General features: G+C 45.8%; 1 protein-coding gene across 1 annotated transcript in view; it reads left to right on the forward strand.

Annotated features, from left to right (window-relative positions):
• Positions 1-14,005: 14,005 nt before the first annotated feature.
• CDON (cell adhesion associated, oncogene regulated) overlaps positions 14,006-17,040 on the forward strand; it is a 106,005-nt gene continuing 102,970 nt past the window's right edge. The window contains exon 1 of the mRNA XM_077306431.1: positions 14,006-14,026. The gene's annotated coding sequence lies outside the window, so the exon portion shown is untranslated. The remainder of the gene's footprint in view (positions 14,027-17,040) is intronic.

Consider the following 17,040-nt stretch of genomic DNA (forward strand, 5'->3'; position numbering starts at 1 on the left):
CCTGACCCAGATAGGCCAGCCTAGCCTAATCTCGTCAACACTTGGAAACTAAGAGGGTTGGCCATGGTCAGTAACCGGGGTGCTAGGCGGAGGCAGGCAATGGCAAGCCATCTCTGAGTGCCTCCTGCCTTGCAAACCCTACAACAGGCTTTCTCAACAGGGGTTTCATGAAGAAGAAGAAGAAGAAGAAGGAGAAGGAGAAGGAGAAGGAGAAGGAGAAGGAGAAGGAGAAGGAGAAGGAGAAGGAGAAGGAGAAGGAGAAGGAGAAGGAGAAGGAGAAGGAGAAGAAGAAGAAGAAGAAGAAGAAGAAGAAGAAGAGTTGGTCCTTATATGCCGCTTTTCTCTACCCAAAGGAGGCTCAAAGTGGCTTACAGTCGCCTTCCCTTTCCTCTCCCCCTGTGAGGTGGGTGAGGCTGAGGGAGCCCTGATATTCCTGCTCGGTCAGAACAGCTTTATCAGGGCCGAGATGAGCCCAAGGCCACCCAGCTGGCTGCATGTGGAGGAGTGCAGAATCAAACCCGGCTCGACAGGTTAGAAGTCCACACTCCTAACCACTACACCAAACTGGCCCTGGGGTTTGTCAATGGCCCTGGAAAGGTTTTGCTGATTGGGTGGGAGTTAATTCATTTTTTTAATATATTTTTTAAATTTAAAATTGTCAGGTGCTATGGCAATTTATGGTTATGCCGACCCCTCCCAAAATGGCCAGTGATGGGCTTGGAAGGGGTGGAAAGGTGAGGATCCCTGGTAATAAAAATCCATGCTGCCGGAGGCTCATCACACGTGGAAACGACTGGAGTACAGAGAAGTACACTCATTTTAACTAAACTGTGTTGGGTGGGTGGCGGGATGCCTGCACCCAGCCCTGTTCCTAACTCAGTGGAATAGGCCGTTGGGCTGTTTCTGATGTTGGGAGGGGGGCAGGAGGTGATAGAGTGCGATGTCACATCTTGTGGGAGTGTCTGGGTGATGTCACCTCTTGGGAAGATCAGATCTGCCTAAACACGTGAAGCTGTACAGTGGAACAGGTCCCCCCTCCTTGTTGATACATTTCCTCATGCTCTTCAGCTACCAGCTGCCCGGAAGGGCAGAGATCTGCAGTGCCTGGGTGAAGTCAACAGAGCTTGCTTGTTTTGCTCTTGCATGTCTTTGGACCAGGAGTCCCCCCAGGAACCAGCTCTGCCTAGCCCAACGCCTCTGGTGACATCAGAGGGCGTGGCAGAGAAGTGTGGACTGCTGATATCACTGCTGATATCACTTTGGGTGGGTTCTTAAAGCCTGAAGGATGTTTCAGGGGTTTCTCAACAGTAAAAAGTTTGAGAAAGACTGCCCTTTAAGGTCACCATAAGTTAAAAAAAAAAGTAGTATTGTTGGCTCTGCAGCCTGGGGACATTACCCAGGTGAGCAGTCCTATTCCTTCTTAGGATTGCCAGCTCTGGGTTGAGAAAGACTTGAAGACTTTGGGGGTGGGGCCAGGAGTGTGTGGGATTTGGGGCAGCAAGAGACTTCAGTTCACCCACCCAAGCTTCCGTTTTTTTCTGTTGCCTGGAGTTGTGCTGTAAAACTGGGGAATCCCCAGGTCCCACCTGGGGATTGGCATCCCTGACCTTCTTTGGCAAATCAAAGAGAAATGTTTGCAATGGGTAAGCGAGGGCTGCATAAGTCGATCCATCTTTATAAGGCTAACGCATCCCAGGAGAAGGCTGGGGAGATGGAAGCGTTTGTCTGCATTCTGCGATTGCCTTTCATCTTCCAAACAAGATTCCGCTTTGTAACGGCCTCTCTTCTCGGGTCTTTCAATCCCTTTGCCTTTCCACAGAGGCGTGAGCGCCCGCATGTACTGTCGGGATAGTTTTCTGCCCCATTTGCTCAGCCTCGTATTTCAGTGGCTTTTACAGGACACTTGGATCCAGCTCCAAACGAAATCCACCAGATTGAGATTAGAAAGGGACTGAAATCAGGACGAAGGAGCGAACGCACAGGGACGGGGACGGCAGGGTAGGAGAGAGGATGTGTCATCATAGAAGTATTAAAAAAGAACGGTGAACGGACAGCCAAGGGACGGTGGGACGGTGTGCATCAAGAAAGGAAAGAAGGAAACATTCCCCAAAAGTAAGAGAAGTCTCAAGGGTTTCCTTCACAAAGATGTTCTTAGTTCTAGAACTTCTTAATAGATTTTTTAAGCCCCCTGCATCCCATTGTCATCATCCAGAGCAGGGGTAGTCAAACTACAGCCCTCCAGATGTCCATGGACTACAATTCCCATGAGCTCCTGCCAGCAAATGCTGGCAGTGGCTCATGGGAATTGTAGTCCATGGACATCTGGAGGGCCGTAGTTTGACTACCCCTGCTCCAGAGTAACCAAGAGGGTCAGTGCAGAGCTAGGGATGCCAACCTTCAGGCAGGGATCCCCTGGAATTACAGCTCATCTCTAGACCACAGAGATCAGTCCCCATAGAGAAAATGAATGCTTAGGTTCTGTGGCATTGTACTCCAGAGAAGTCCCTGTCCTCCCAGGCTCCATCTCCAAACCTCCAGGAGCGTCCTAAAATGGATTTGGCAACCTTACCCTCCTCTGCAAAGCAGCTGGGGAACTGATCTCTGAAGTCTGGAGATGAGCTATAATTCCAGGGCGGCCTCGGGATCCACTTGGAGGCTGGCCTTGTTACTCTCACGACTGGACAGGGGTCTGAGGACTACACCTTACAAAGTCCTCATGATTGTTAATGAACAACAAGAGGGCTTTGCTTCACATGTGCAATAGCACTTTTGTGGCTCCCAGACCCACCCTGGGCCTTTTCAGCAGCACGCAGGGAGAAGAAACCTCCACACGGAGCCATTGTTGACCCCATTGTAATGTCACATGATCTGTGTGGCTTGGCTACCCATCGTTTTTGCAACACAGCTGACAAGGGCTTCACGGGCAGCTTTTGGACACAGAAACAGCATGGCGGGGGAGGTGACAGGTGATTTTTCCTGTATCCTGTGGTCTCATACAGAAGAGACCCATCGTAGGGCTGGGAGGAACAAAATTGCCATCACATATACGATACAAGGTCCTCATGCTGTTCGCCAACAAACACTGGGGCTCAGTGATGTGTACATGGAGCCTAAACCAGCTTGAGCCAGTCCAGAATGACTTGAAGCCACATCTGACTGAGGATTAAAACCCACATCGCTCAGAATGAAGCTGTAACCACTGCACAACACTGGCTAATCATGTACCACTGCACTTGGGTAAGTCCACTGGAGCATCTGATTCTAGATCTGTCTATTTTGGCCTAGCTTTCTCCTGTCTTCTCCAGCCACCCTCCTGTGAACGTGTTTTGCAGAGAATCCGTTCCACATCTAGACAGATCTAGAATCAGATGTCCAGCTAGTTCAACCACCCTGCGGAGTAGACTTCCCTTTGAGTCTCCCCTCCATGGCACACCTGGTCCTGAAGCCACTGAGAAACACCAAGACCAACTACACCAGTGTAGTCTGGTGGACAGAGTGCTGGAGCAGGACTCTGGCTGATCCAGGTTCAGATCCCCCACTTTGGTCATGGAAGCACACCTTGGGCTCATCATAGCCTGGCCCACCTCACAAGGCTGTTTTACAAAGTGAAAAGGTGGAGAATGATGTTCTTAAAAGCCGCTTTGAGTCCAAATAGGGGAGAAAAATGAGTCTGAGACAAATAAACGCAAATACAGTTGGTAGGCTTTTCTAAGGCAGCTGCTTATTACTATTTATTATTTATGTAGCACCTCAATTCTGCAGCTGAGGAATCTGAATGCTGGCAGCTCTTTTTTATTATTGGAAAGCTCCATTAATCCCATCCCTGTTCTAATTTCTGATGACCAGCCTTCATCTCCATTGGCATGAATTCAAATGATTCCCCTTCTGAGACATACCGCATTGCTCCTTTTCTGGCTTTTCTGGAAGGCCCGCCGTACATCTTCACCTCCGCACAACCACTGCCAATGGTTTGAGTTTCTCTGGGGATTTAAGAACGCATTGTTAGCCAGGTACAAAGGATACATTTATCCTGTGGCTTTCCAAAAGACCAGGTGTTATCCTCCTTAATCTCACAGGTCAGAGGTCGACATCTTTGACATTGCAGTGATGAAGCAGAAGGCAAATTCTCCCAAGTGTGTGTGGTGTGTGGATGAGTGTATTTTAATAAGAGGACAGTTCACTCTTTGAGCCCCAAGAAAACTACAGGGAGATCTTATATGCTTGACTCACCTGCTCCTGAATCAGCTTCCGGTTTCCCCTCCTCCTATCCCACCTCCTTTGGGTTCAGATGTTCTGCTATTTTTGCTGTGGCTCCTGAGTTTAACGCTTTAAAGCAGGGGTAGTCAAACTGCGGCCCTCCAGATGTCCTTGGACTACAATTCTCAGGAGCCCCTGCCAGCATTCGCTGGCAGGGGCTCCTGGGAAATGTAGTCCATGGACATCTGGAGGGCCGCAGTTTGACTACCCCTGCTTTAAAGCATGGAGTGTCTGTTGCTTCTATGCTCCGAAGCCCATTTCCCAAACTTGCAGACTCAAAGTGCTACAAAGATGCTCTAAGATTGCCATTAAGCCCTCTGCTGCAAGAATACAAGAATGGTCAGTGGTTGATTCCGTCACAAATTAAAATGAGACAATGAGGACATCCTGAGGACCGAAGGTCTTAAGGGAGAGGATATGGAGGGTGCTTTGGGACGGAAGGGAACGGAGGCCTCGTTTTCAGTCCTGCCTGCAAGCACAGACTTTGGTTTACTGAACGTTTTCCTTCTGAAAGGCTGAATCTCGGAGACCCAGTGGCTTCCTCCTGACTACGCTGTAGCTGAAGCCCAGGCAGGAATGAACAAACCAGGAAGTGAGAGCACTTTGCCCCCCTGTCATTTAAGTCAGCAGGCCAGGGAGCAAACAGGAGGAACACAAGAGCGTGTTGTTCTTTTCTTGTTGTGGTCACTTTGCAAAAGTAGCTATTGAGATCCGACTGGCAGCCCCCATGCAGATTGGTTCTAGCAATGCCAGTCCCAACATGGGATATGGGTATCCCCTGGAATTACACCTCATCTTCAGGTGACAGGGAACAGTTCCCCTGGAGAAAATGGCTGCTTTGGAGGGTGGGCTTCATAGCATTATATCTGTGTCAATCAGATGTGAGCCAACCCTCAAGTCCGTTCGCTTTGGCAGATGACTAGTTGTCAGTATCTCTAGGCACTGCTGAGATGGTAGGATCAAAAAGAAAAGCGGCATTTATTTGTGACTGTGTTTTAACCCATTGCCTTACAAGAGTATAAGAAAGACGGTCTAATAATTAAACCAAACAGAAAGCAACAGACCTATCCCATGGCAATACAATAAATATATTCATAAAAGAAAGAAAAGTGTCCTTTCTTTTTGTAGTTTTCCTTATTTCTTTATTCTGTAGGACTTCTGTCAAAACGGAATCCAGGTAATACTGAAAATGGATATTACCTGGATTCCGTTTTGACAGAAGTCCTACAGAATCAAGAAACAAGGAAAACTACAAAAAGGACACTTTTTTTATATTTATTGTATTGCCATGGGATAGGTCTGTTTAACCCATTGCCTGCCAAGCAGAGCAGCAAGAAGGGGAGGAAGGGAATATCACTGGGCAGTGAGAGAGCATGCAGGCAGGAAACATCGATTGCATTATACTGACGGTTAGGAAGGAATCCTTAAAAGAACCTGCTGAATAGCTGTGCACGGGTCAATGAACAGGTGAACAGTCCATCAGAAGAACAGCTCCCTGCTCACAACTGGCGAACAAGATGTGAGCTGAACCATTGGACATTCCAGGGTCCTTCAAGGGTGTTCATTCTTTTGCAGAGTAACTTCATCAGCTGGGAGTGCCTCACTTCTGGCTCTTCATGAAAAGCAGACATCAAAGTCAACAGTGTAGAAAAAGGTTATAGCACCCACCATCTTTTTAGGGATGCCAATAAGATGTCTTAAGTGTAATACGGGAGGGGGGTGCAAACTGTGGCTCTCCACATGTCCACGGACTATAATTCCCATGAGCCCCTGCCAGCTGGACATCTGGAGAGCCACTGTTTATCCATCGCTGATGTAATATAATGAGCAGGGTTTTCAGGTGGGTAACTGTTGATTTTTAGTAGAAAAGACCAGTGGCCCGTTAAGAACCCAAGTGATTTCCGAGGTATAAGCTTTCTAGAGTCAAAGCCCCCTTTGTCAAGTCGCTTTATGAGATGATTAGCAGTGTGTGTATCTGATGATGTGTATGTGTAATGAGGTTATCATACAGTTGCACTCATTGTGGAATTGGGATTGGTTTTGTCTCCCTGTACTGATGGCAAACCTGTGTTTGCTACAACCTTATGTGTGAAATGGTCTTGATTCAAAACCATTGTCACCTGTATGCACACCTGTGGGGGGGGGGCAGAGCATATACATCATGTGCTGTTTCTCCAATAAATGATGTTATTTAATTGATCCACCATTCCTCTCCTCTTTCTCCTTCCCTGTTCCATCGGAGCACAACAAGGCTGCATCTGTTCTGCACATCCTTTAATCCTTGCACATCATCCATCATTTCCAGCTGGGCTGAAGTGTAACTTCTACAGATACTCTGAAATGCCTTCCAGCTACAGAGCTGCCCCCATAACCCTGGGGGATTTTATTCCAATAATTATTTAACCTTGTTGGTCATAACGTGTGCCAAATCTCAGTCTGTCTAGCTTCAGTTCCAGACACTGGATTTTGCTCTGCTTTTCGTCCTTTTGCAGACATCTCTGAATGTTTCCCACTCCGCCTTTGCTTTGTGGCTTTTAAAATACATTGCACAGCTCCTACTTAACCTTTTCTCCGAGTGTGCTTAGTAAGCTCACCTAGGGTTAGACAGGAAGATTTTAAAGTATGACTCACCCATCTACGTTTTCACATAGGGTGCCTTGTAAACTTTGCTAGGTACACTTGTATGTACCAGTGTAACTCAAGGCACCATCTGGATTCCGATGACTGTGGCAGATGTTTCTCTCTTTCTCCAGCCAATACCTCAGGTGCTCAGATCTGTAGGCTGGGCCCGTCCTCCGTGCATGCGAGCCCATAAATGAGCTCACAAGGGAATATTTTGATGCTTTAGTGAAAAGGAACCCCCTTTTGAAAAAACCCTCCCGAGTTCCTTTACTTGACTTGATGGACCATAGAGATGAAGCCACAGCTCAGCAGCAGAAGGTCTTGGGTGTGATCCCTCTCACTTTCAGGTAAAGGAATCGTGAAGAGAGGGAGAGAAGAAGAACTGAGTTTTTGTGCCCTGCTTTTCAGCTATCCAAAGGAAGTCCTGCCTCACCAATCCTTTGGACTACTTTGAGAGTTATTCATAAAGCTCTGGATATAGGCAGTCTAACAGACACTGTATACTTAGACCTGAACATGCATGGGCTAGCTGGTTCTCATAGGTGCCTTGCAGCTTTTGATAATGGGCACAACGTTCTCGCCATTAGGTTATGACACTCCATTGACAAAACGACCAGGGATCACATGGTTTTCAGTCGTGCCTCCATATTTTAAAACTGTGGGGAAGGGAGCCTTCTTAGAAACCTGTAGCTTCCAGCCCTGACCCCATGTCTCTGTAGCTCAGTGCATGTGCCAGCAAACTCTAATTCACAGATTTCCCAGAAAGAAAAACTACAACTGTTCCTTGTCATTTGGTGTGCAGCAAAGGGGGGGTGGGGAGTAACATCTGCCATGCAGTTCTTTCTGTATCTCAATATACAGGGGGGGGGATTTCGATCCCTTTATTAATTCATAATCTGAAACGCAGCTGGGCCTTGGCACCTCATCCTTTGCAGCTGGAAGGGGCTGTCTCTTCCCACAAATGCACTCCAAATGTACCCAGCAGATGGTGGCAATGCATTGAGTGGAATTACCCTGGAAGGTATCGGGAAGGAATTGGAGGGGTGTTAGCCATTTCCCCCTCTTTCATAAATGGCAGATTGTCAAGCAAGAAGGCCTGGCATTGCTCCTTCTTTGTGGCTTTGGGGAACTAGTCGCTCTTGACGTGTGTAAAAAAACCCTCCAGGTGAGAGAATTAGATGGTGTTCATTCATAGGCCTTTTTCTAGAAAATTAATTTCTTAAATGATGTATATTCTGCCTTCCCCATGGCTCAAGCTGTATAACAATGCAGAACTTAAAATGCAAGCAACTATTAAAAGCCCAGTCCACCTCCATCCTAATAAAATACCTACAGTTTATATGCCATTAAAAGTGCTGTAAGCCATACAGCACCTCCTGACATTTTCCAAAGACAGCACACCCTCGGCTTCTTGGCAGCCAGTCTCAGGAAGGGGAAATGACCACCGAGCGACCAAGGTAGGGTCGCTGACCTCCAGGTGGTGGCTAGATATATTCTGGGATTACAATTGATCTGCAGAGATCAATGGCCTGATGAAAAATGGCCACCTTGAAAGGTGGACGCTGTAGCATTGAAGTCCCTCTCCTCCTCAAACCCTGCCCTCTTCAGGCTCCACTCTGAAAATCTCCAGCTATTTCCCACCCTAGAGCTGGTAACCCTAGACCACGGGTGGCCAAACTGTGGCTCTCCAGATGTCCATGTACTATAATTCCCATGAGCTTCTACCAGCACATGCCCTAGACCAAGGGCTTTTGTCAATGCCAGGCAGGCCTGCAATGCCGGCCTCCAGATGGGGCCTGGGTATCAGCAGACTACAGAGATCAGTTCCCCTGGAGAAAATGGATGCTTCGGAGGGCGGATTCCAATATTATTGAACCCCACTGCGGTCCCTGTCCACAGCCAAGCTCCATTTCCAAATCTCCAATAGTTTTCCAATCTGGAGCTAGCAACCCTACCCTGCCCATTCCCCACCTGAGGCTGGGGGAACCTGGAAAGCCTAGCAGGCCACTTCCAATGCGAGAATACCAAGAATGTGCAGGTGCATGCATGTGTACTAAAGACAAAATATATTTGCAAGAGATGTACCTTCTAAAGGCCCCTAAAGGTTGGGTGAAGCCTTAAGGGGAACTTTAACAAACCACAGTAAAGACATTTTTAGAAAGCACTTTCCAAGACCCTCCCCTAAAACAAACTAATAACAAAACTGGGGCAAGTATTGGGGGGTGGGGTGGGGGGCAGGACTAGGTTCCAAGAAACAGGGACTGCCCTTGGTAAATGGGGCGTATTGGACTGCAACAAGTCATAGTTCTGGTTAGAAAATACGGCTAGACAGTTTAACGTAGCTGACAGGGATACGTAAATGATGCAAATGACATTTAAAGTAGTGGGAAAGTCATTTAAAAAAATAATAATATTTTAAAAGCCATGGGTAAGTCTCCGCAGAGCTGTCTGGGCGAATGAGGCTTTTCCTGGGGTAAAATTACAGGCAGGGTTTTAATTGGCATCATAAATAAAGAGAGAGAAAATGTGTCAGTTCAAGACACTTGGGGGGGATTTTACAGAAACGTCATGGAAAGTTAAGCCCATTTTTTAAAAACAAGATCAGCATGGCTAAGCAGGCCCTCAAGAGTTCTGTTTGCAGGGATTTGTCTACGAAGGGGAGGGCGGAGGGGGGTGATCGTGAAAACAGGCTGGAAAAATCAGGCGCATTCCCTGTAAACCAACTAGAACTGCAAATGGACTCAGGAAGAAGGTCTTTGCAGTATCAGTCATCCTAGTTTTGTATGCTTTCTAATTTTTAACAGATGACAATAGGGACATGCTTACATCACCCTTTATTCGCATAGGAAGGATTATGGCTTGAGCATCCCCAATGATACATTGTGAAACAATGGGATCTTTCTTGTCAGTGTTCAGATCCTGGCAATGATAGCTTGTCTTCCACTAGTTTACATGTGCAGAAGAATGAAAGTAGAGGCGAAATCATATTTTTCAGTCCTTCCCTATGAGTAAAGCTTCCTGCATAGTAAATTGTTGTTATCAAGGTTTTTTGTTTGTTTGTTTGTTTGTTTTAGCATATCCTTCCTAATTGTTTGGTATCAGATACCCTGGGAGGGAGGTGGGGTTCAGAAAACTCTTAACTACTCTGCAAGAACAGCCCTAACAGAATTGTTACTAGCTGGGTCTCCCAGCTGGCTGCATGTGGAGAAGTGGGGAATCAACAGGTTCTTCCAATTAGGGTATGATGCTCTTAACCACAACCCCAAAGTAGGACAACTTTGGCTGTTTTTCTGTATTCCTCCGGAATCTCTCACTTGCCTGCTATATTCCCAGACTTTTGGAGGAAGGGATCACTTTTGAATTTGAATCTTATTTGATTGGAGATAAACATCTGTGGCGCCTGCTTGTTAGTGCCTCATCGGAGGCTTGGGGCATGGGCTTGAGATCAATGGCCAAGGGGGAAAGAGAGAGGCAGCTTGATTGCCATCAGATGGTCCTTTAGTTGCAGGTGAAGGCTTTTCTCTTCCACCTGTTGCCTTGGCCAAAGATGATGCTGGCATCAGCAAACTTGGCCAAGATGCTAATGATTCCAGGCTGCCTTTCATCTGGGACCAGATAAAGCAAAGTTGATGAATTGCCTTGGCATTTCTTGTTTCTTGCAGGAAGGAGCATCTGATCAGCCCCCAGATACACAGGTGAAATGTTGATCTCCTCCCTTAATAGGGATGAAGCTGAGTCATTTCATCCACAAGGTCTGGCAGCAACCTTTCATAAAAGCGAATTATACAGTATGATGATAAAAAAACTGAAGGGGTTAAGTGAGTAGCAAACATCTTTTCAAATGTCTGCGGGTGAAAAAACTTCAACAGAAGATTATATCCAGAATTAAACTTTGTTGGTCTTAAAGATGCCACTGGATTCTGGCTTCTGATTAAATTTTATTTTTATTTTAGAAAAATAAAGAATAGGCAAACAAGGGGAACGGGAACTGTATATGCCTGATTGTAACATTTAAAACTACTATAGATTTTATAATGCATTTAAGAAAAAGATAAGCATTAAATAAAGAAGTTTTCCCCATCTCCTCCTCGTAGAAAATTTAATCAATAATCAATAATTGACAATAACATTAATTAAGAGTTATTAGTTCTTACTTCAAATAAATTTTATCTAAACTATTATATCACTATATTGTTAATTTTCATCATTGCTATTTATTCTTATTTTATTTTAAACTTATTTTATCATATTTGCCTTAGTAGGTTAAATATTATAACAGTTATCATTAATATTGTTATACCACAATGCAAAACAGAGGCCCTTTATGCACCGGTGGTTCTAAATAATGTGTCAAGTGTCAGTCAAGAACAAGGCAGATGAATAAAACTCAAAAGTCAAATAATAAGTTTCCAATTACTACTTACATGATGGAAAGAATTCAGTCATATCAATGAATGCTTGAGAATATACAGCACTGAAAAAAAAAGAGCAACGATGAGAAACAGCATGTTAGGAAATGTTATGTGAAGGGTGGTATTTGAAGGGCAAAGTATGAAGAGAAAGAAGAAACAACAGAAGAACCAGGATGCAGACAAAAGAAGCTTAAAATTTAATCCGCTCCAATGAGACAGAGGGAACCAATACAAAAACAATTAATGGAGATAAACATTAAGAAATACAAATAAAGCCAACAAAGAGTTCTAAAATCTGCAAGAAGATGCAGGAAGAGCAAGTAAAATGATATTGCAATAATCAGTTCTAATAAGAAACTGGATCTGTGTGCTTTCACAGAATCGAGTCTTCAAAATTGGTAGAGGTTTATGGTCTGTCATGGCCAATTGAGAACAAGCTGCTGGCCTAATGTATGCCAATGAATTGTCTTTCATCTTTTGGACTACTACATATTTGCAGTACACCTGATAAGCAATGGCTGGAAATGCTGGAGGTAAAGAAGAAAATGCAAGAATGTTCTATACATTCTCCATTCCTTAATATTACGGGCAAGGCTTGCTCAATCAATACGTTATATGTCAGATTCAGTACCCAGGCCCCTTTCTTTGGTGCCTGATGTTCTTTGCCCAGCTCTAATAAAAACATTGCAAAGTCTGTTTGGTTGCATTGGTAAGAAAACAAGAAGAAGAAGAAGAAGAAGAAGAAGAAGAAGAAGAAGAAGAAGAAGAAGAAGAAGAAGAAGAAGAAGAAGAAGAAGAAGAAGAAGAAGAATTGATTCATATATGCCGCTTTTCTCTACCCGAAGGAGTCTCAGAGCAGCTTACAATTGCCTTCCCTTTCCTCTCCCCACAACAGACACTCTGTGAGGTAGGTGAGGCTGCTCAGTCAGAACAGCTCTGCCAAGACTGTGACTAGGCCAAGGTCACACAGTTGGCTGCATATGGAGGAGAAGGGAATCAAGCCCAGCTTGCCAGATTAGAAGCCACCTTTTATAACCACTACACCAAGCTGGCTCTCCAATAATAAGTTCATGGTTTGGTAGACACAGACTACAAGCTCTTGGAAAACACAGCTCTTCTATTGAATTCCAACTCCAACCAAAATACCAAACACTGAACAGCAGAACACAATGACTTATATACATTTCTACAAGCCTGCCAAGGAACCTGATTGGTCCTTAACATAAGCAGTTCCTTGGTCCATAAGTTTGTCAGGAAAGTCTAGTTTACAATCCTTAGTTAGCATAGTGGTTAGACATTAGTACTTTGGGGTTTGCATACATAACAACCAAATCAATTGAGCTCCATAAAATAAAATGTTATTGTATTGTATAAAGCCAACAAACGATGAATAATCTGCCTGCTGAGGCTCGTTTCAGAGGGCAGCCATGTTGGTCTGAAGTAGAAGAGCTAGATTTGAGTCTAGTAACATCTCAGAGGCCAGCAAGATTTTGGGGGTATATGTTTCAAAAGTCAAAACTCTAAAAAAAAAAAAAAAATCCCCCAAATCTTGTTTGCTCCTGGAGTCAAACCTAGCTGCCTGTTGAGATGATCTTTTAGGAGGTATATGCATTCCTCAGACCACTCTTCGATGGATGGCTTCATACCACCTGATTTTTTGTGTCCCATACCTGTGGGGTTATATCATCAGGAGATGCCAACTTAGCAACCCAGCTGGACAAAAATGGCCATGGGATAGATCGTTCTGGAATCCGACCTCAGATTGGTGTGAGAATACAGTGGCCTTCCAGAAAACAGAAGTCGGCCATCCCTCTAATGTGTCCGATGGTGACTTCTGTCTATTCTCAAAGAACAAAGACCAAGGAGAGGTCCATGATTCATCCAAGGTCACACTGGGGTCCGGAACTGAACTCGAGGTTGTCGAGCGAATAATGCCTCAGACACAAGCTGTCCCTTTCTTCATTCGTAGATAAGTAGCAGAAGGGGGAATCTCTTCCGAAAGTTCTCAGCATCTTTGTTTAATTTCATCAGATGACAGGGCCGCAGGAAGAGCCCTCTGCTTTTCCCCCTTTCCTCCCTTAGAGGAAAACAAGGGTCTCATCTTCTGGGTTGCAGCAAAGGGCTGGCCTTTGACCCCTGCCAGACACAAGAAAGGTGTCTGCCCTGAAAGACAAGCTTGTGTTGATCAGAATGAATAAAGCCATGAGAGAGAGAGAAAAAAAAGGGGGGGGTGTTTTTATCCAAAACACATGTTTTTTGCCACTATTCTAGTTATCTGGAATATTTCCTGCATGTTTGTTGCCGTGGCAACTGGCCCAGCATGAAAGACCTATTTACTAGGCCCTAGGATAAGAAACAGCCATGTGTTGTCAATTTTAAAATACTCTCTCTCTCTCTTTTCTGCATCCCCCCCCCCCAATATCTCCCCCTCTTATATAGTCCCCCTTTGCTTCGTTCCCGGATGGTACGGAGCCTAAAGGCCCCCCAAGACAAGAGCCATCCCTCCCGTTCGCATCATTCCCAAGTAATTTTGTTTTCTCCTTGAGTGAGGTTTTCTTGGCTCCGTGTGGAAAGTGACTTGGGCAAGGAGCCATGGTGGGATATGGGGCGGGCAGGCGGGGGGGGGGGGGGTCTGCTTTGAAGGAAATGTTAAGAATAGTGTCTGGAGCCTGAGAGCAGAGATTTGAGCAGGGGAGGCTTCGGCAGTGGACAGGAATGTACGGACGGGGCTGAAGGTAAGGGACGGCTTCACGTTTTTAGGGGAAGGAAGGTCGGCCAGTTAGCCGAGGCCGGTCCTCCTCACCCGTCCTTCCGCTCAGGTATGTCAAGAGGGCGTCTGTGAAACCTTCTCTGCTTTCTCCCCCACCCACCCACCCACCCCCTTTGCCGCCTTTTTCTGTGAAGCGAGCAGCTTGTCGACAGCCAAACCTCTGCGAAAATATTTACTCTCCAAAGTGCGAGGGCTGCCGGCTGAGGGAGCCAAGACAGGTATCGCGAGCAGCACGTTCACAAGAGTACCGAAATCTTATGGTAGGGCCCAGCAAACAAAGGAAACGAAAATGCACTCTAGGGAGGCCCTGCTCAGAAGGCTCCGGGGACCCAGATGTGAGGTTCTGTTTTACTAGCAACGCCTCCTCACAGCTGTCCTTGGGAGGACGTCCTTTCCGACTGCTAGGGATGCAAAGAGAGGCTCTGTCTAAGCGGGTCCTAAACGCAGCTCATGCTGGACAGAGCCGAGCTTTCAGTTTGTTCCCCACTGAATTGGAGTCCTCGGGGACCCATTTGCAGCCCTGGGTCAGCAGGTGCAGGCTTGTTAAGGTACTGCTTTAATTAAAACCAGTCCAGGTAATGGTCCTGGATGCATTATCCTAATAAAACTCAAATGTGAAGGGTTGCGTTGTTGTTGTTTTTAAGTCCCTTTTCTGGACAGGTGTGGAGGGGCACCTAAATTGAAAGCGAGGTATAACCCCTGTCTTTGTTTCAGTGCATTTGGTCTTGTTTCGGTGGGATAGCTGGTGCTTTGGAGGGGATGGTCTGCCATCTTGCTTTTGTAACAGGCGGTACAGGAAGGGCCGATGGTACGTCCTGTCATAGCTGCTGGAGCAATCTAAAAGCAGGTGGCCAGATGGGAGCCGAACCTTTGTTGGAAGCACTTCCCATGGCTTAGGTATGCACAGAATCTCAGGCGCTGTTCTACTACATAAGGGCATATTGAGTGATAAACCAGGTGATGTACATGCATCTAGGATATTTTGGCACAACCTCTTTCTACTGCCATAAGGTGGGAAGGTGGGCGGGGATGTGGGAATTGTGTTCTTTTAATTTTGGTAATTTCTTCACCTAAATGGAGGGCAGAGGTCTGAAGCTGTCAAATATGGCTTGTGCCCTTTCACTGGCTTGTACCAGGCCAAAGCTCAATGTGATCATATTTGCTAGGAGGAACACATGGTACTCTTTCAGGCAGTGTTGTGTGGTGCTGAGACCCAAGTTCTAAGCTTTACTCTGTCATGGAAGCTTAGTAGGCTACTCACTCTCCACACTTTTGTCGATGTTCACCACAGATATCTCACTACAGGCAAGTCTGGGTTTAGGTCCACCATGAGCATAGTGATGACATCAGGATTTTTCTGACAGGAATGGTATGCTTTCAGCAGTTGTGTGATAGAGAAATCCTGCAGGTGCAGCATTCCATGTCACTGGTCAAATGGAACTGTCTCACAGCTGAGGTTGCCAACTCTGGGTTGGGAAATTCCTGGAGATTTGTGGTTGAGCCTGGGAAGGGGAGGGAAAGATGCTCAGTAGGACTTTGATAGCATAGAGTCCACCCTCCAAAGCAGCTGTGGTCCCCAAGAGAACTGATCTTTGTCACCTGGAGATCAGTTATAATTTCAGGAGATCTTTAGGCCTCCTCTGCAGCTTGTCAATCCTAAGCAAATACATGTGCAATCTGTACAGCACACATTTGATTTTTCTTCATATGTGCATTGAGTAATTCTCATGTTACAGTCGATGCATGTCCAGCTGAATATATTATTGAAACCTCACATTTATTAATGTATTGTTTCCTGGGTGTAGACTGCACAGGGCTTTTTACCAACTTTCAGTCCGAATAAATCCCTCTCGTCTATGCTGAATTTGATTTCTGTTTTGATGGAGCTTTGAAGGTCAAAGCTATAGTAACCCCACCAAATACAATAAACTGCACCCCTATTCAAGCATGGAGCATGGAGCTAATTTGGTGTAGTGGTCATGAGCAGCAGACTCTAATCTGACGAACCAGGTTTGATTCCCCACTCCTCAACATGTAGCCAGCTGGGTGACTTTGAGCTCGTCACAGTTCTCTCCAAACTCTCTCAGCCCTACCTACCTCACAAGGTACCCGCTGGAGGGCAAGGAAGGGAAGGCGATTGTAAGCTGCTGTGAGATTCCTTAAGGTACAGAAAAGCCGGGTACAAAAACCAGTTCTTCTGTGTTGCCTGCGAGTCTTGATATTCCACCGAATTTCCAAAACCTAAACATCCTGAAATGCAACCAGAATCAACTGGAATTTAAGTGGGAGTTTTCCATGAAACAAAGCTCTTGTCATCCAGGAGGGCAAACTAGGTCATCATAATGGTTCATTTGGGGCTGCAGATGAGTGATATATAGCAAGGTTCTCCTTTTGCATTTTTTCCTTTGGATGTGAAGGGACTGTTTCCATACGTTTGGCCAAAACAATACCTCCTGCTGTCCCCCTAAGAGCAAAAATGCCAAGAACATTCATTCGGGCATGTATATTACCTGGCAAAAGCCTAGTGTAACCATCATGATCCAAGGAAAATAACTTCTGATGTTCCCTTAGAAAAATGAAACACTGATTTTCCTTGCAATATGAAATTACTTGAATATTGAAAACAAACAGAGGCCAGTAATAGGGCAGCTATTAAAAGCAATTCCTCATGCAGTTCTCAAGGACCACCTTCTTCCGTATTATCTGGCCTCCTCACTTAGGTCATCTTTGGAGGCTCTGTGCTTCGGCTGCCACCACCATCGGAGTTTAGTAACCCAAGAAAGAGCTTTCTTGGTTGTGGCACCAAAACTTTGGAATTCTCTTCCCAGGGACATTCATCTGCCTCCCCCTATCAACTCCAAGTTGGGAGCTTCTGGAGATCTGGGGGTGGAGACTGGGGAGGACATGGACCTCTGAGGGGTACAATGCCAGTTTGGTGTAGTGGTTAGGAGTGCAGACTTCTAATCTGGGGGGGGGGGC

This window comes from Paroedura picta, chromosome 12 (genome assembly GCF_049243985.1).
Source record: "Paroedura picta isolate Pp20150507F chromosome 12, Ppicta_v3.0, whole genome shotgun sequence".
Lineage (NCBI taxonomy): Eukaryota > Metazoa > Chordata > Lepidosauria > Squamata > Gekkonidae > Paroedura > Paroedura picta.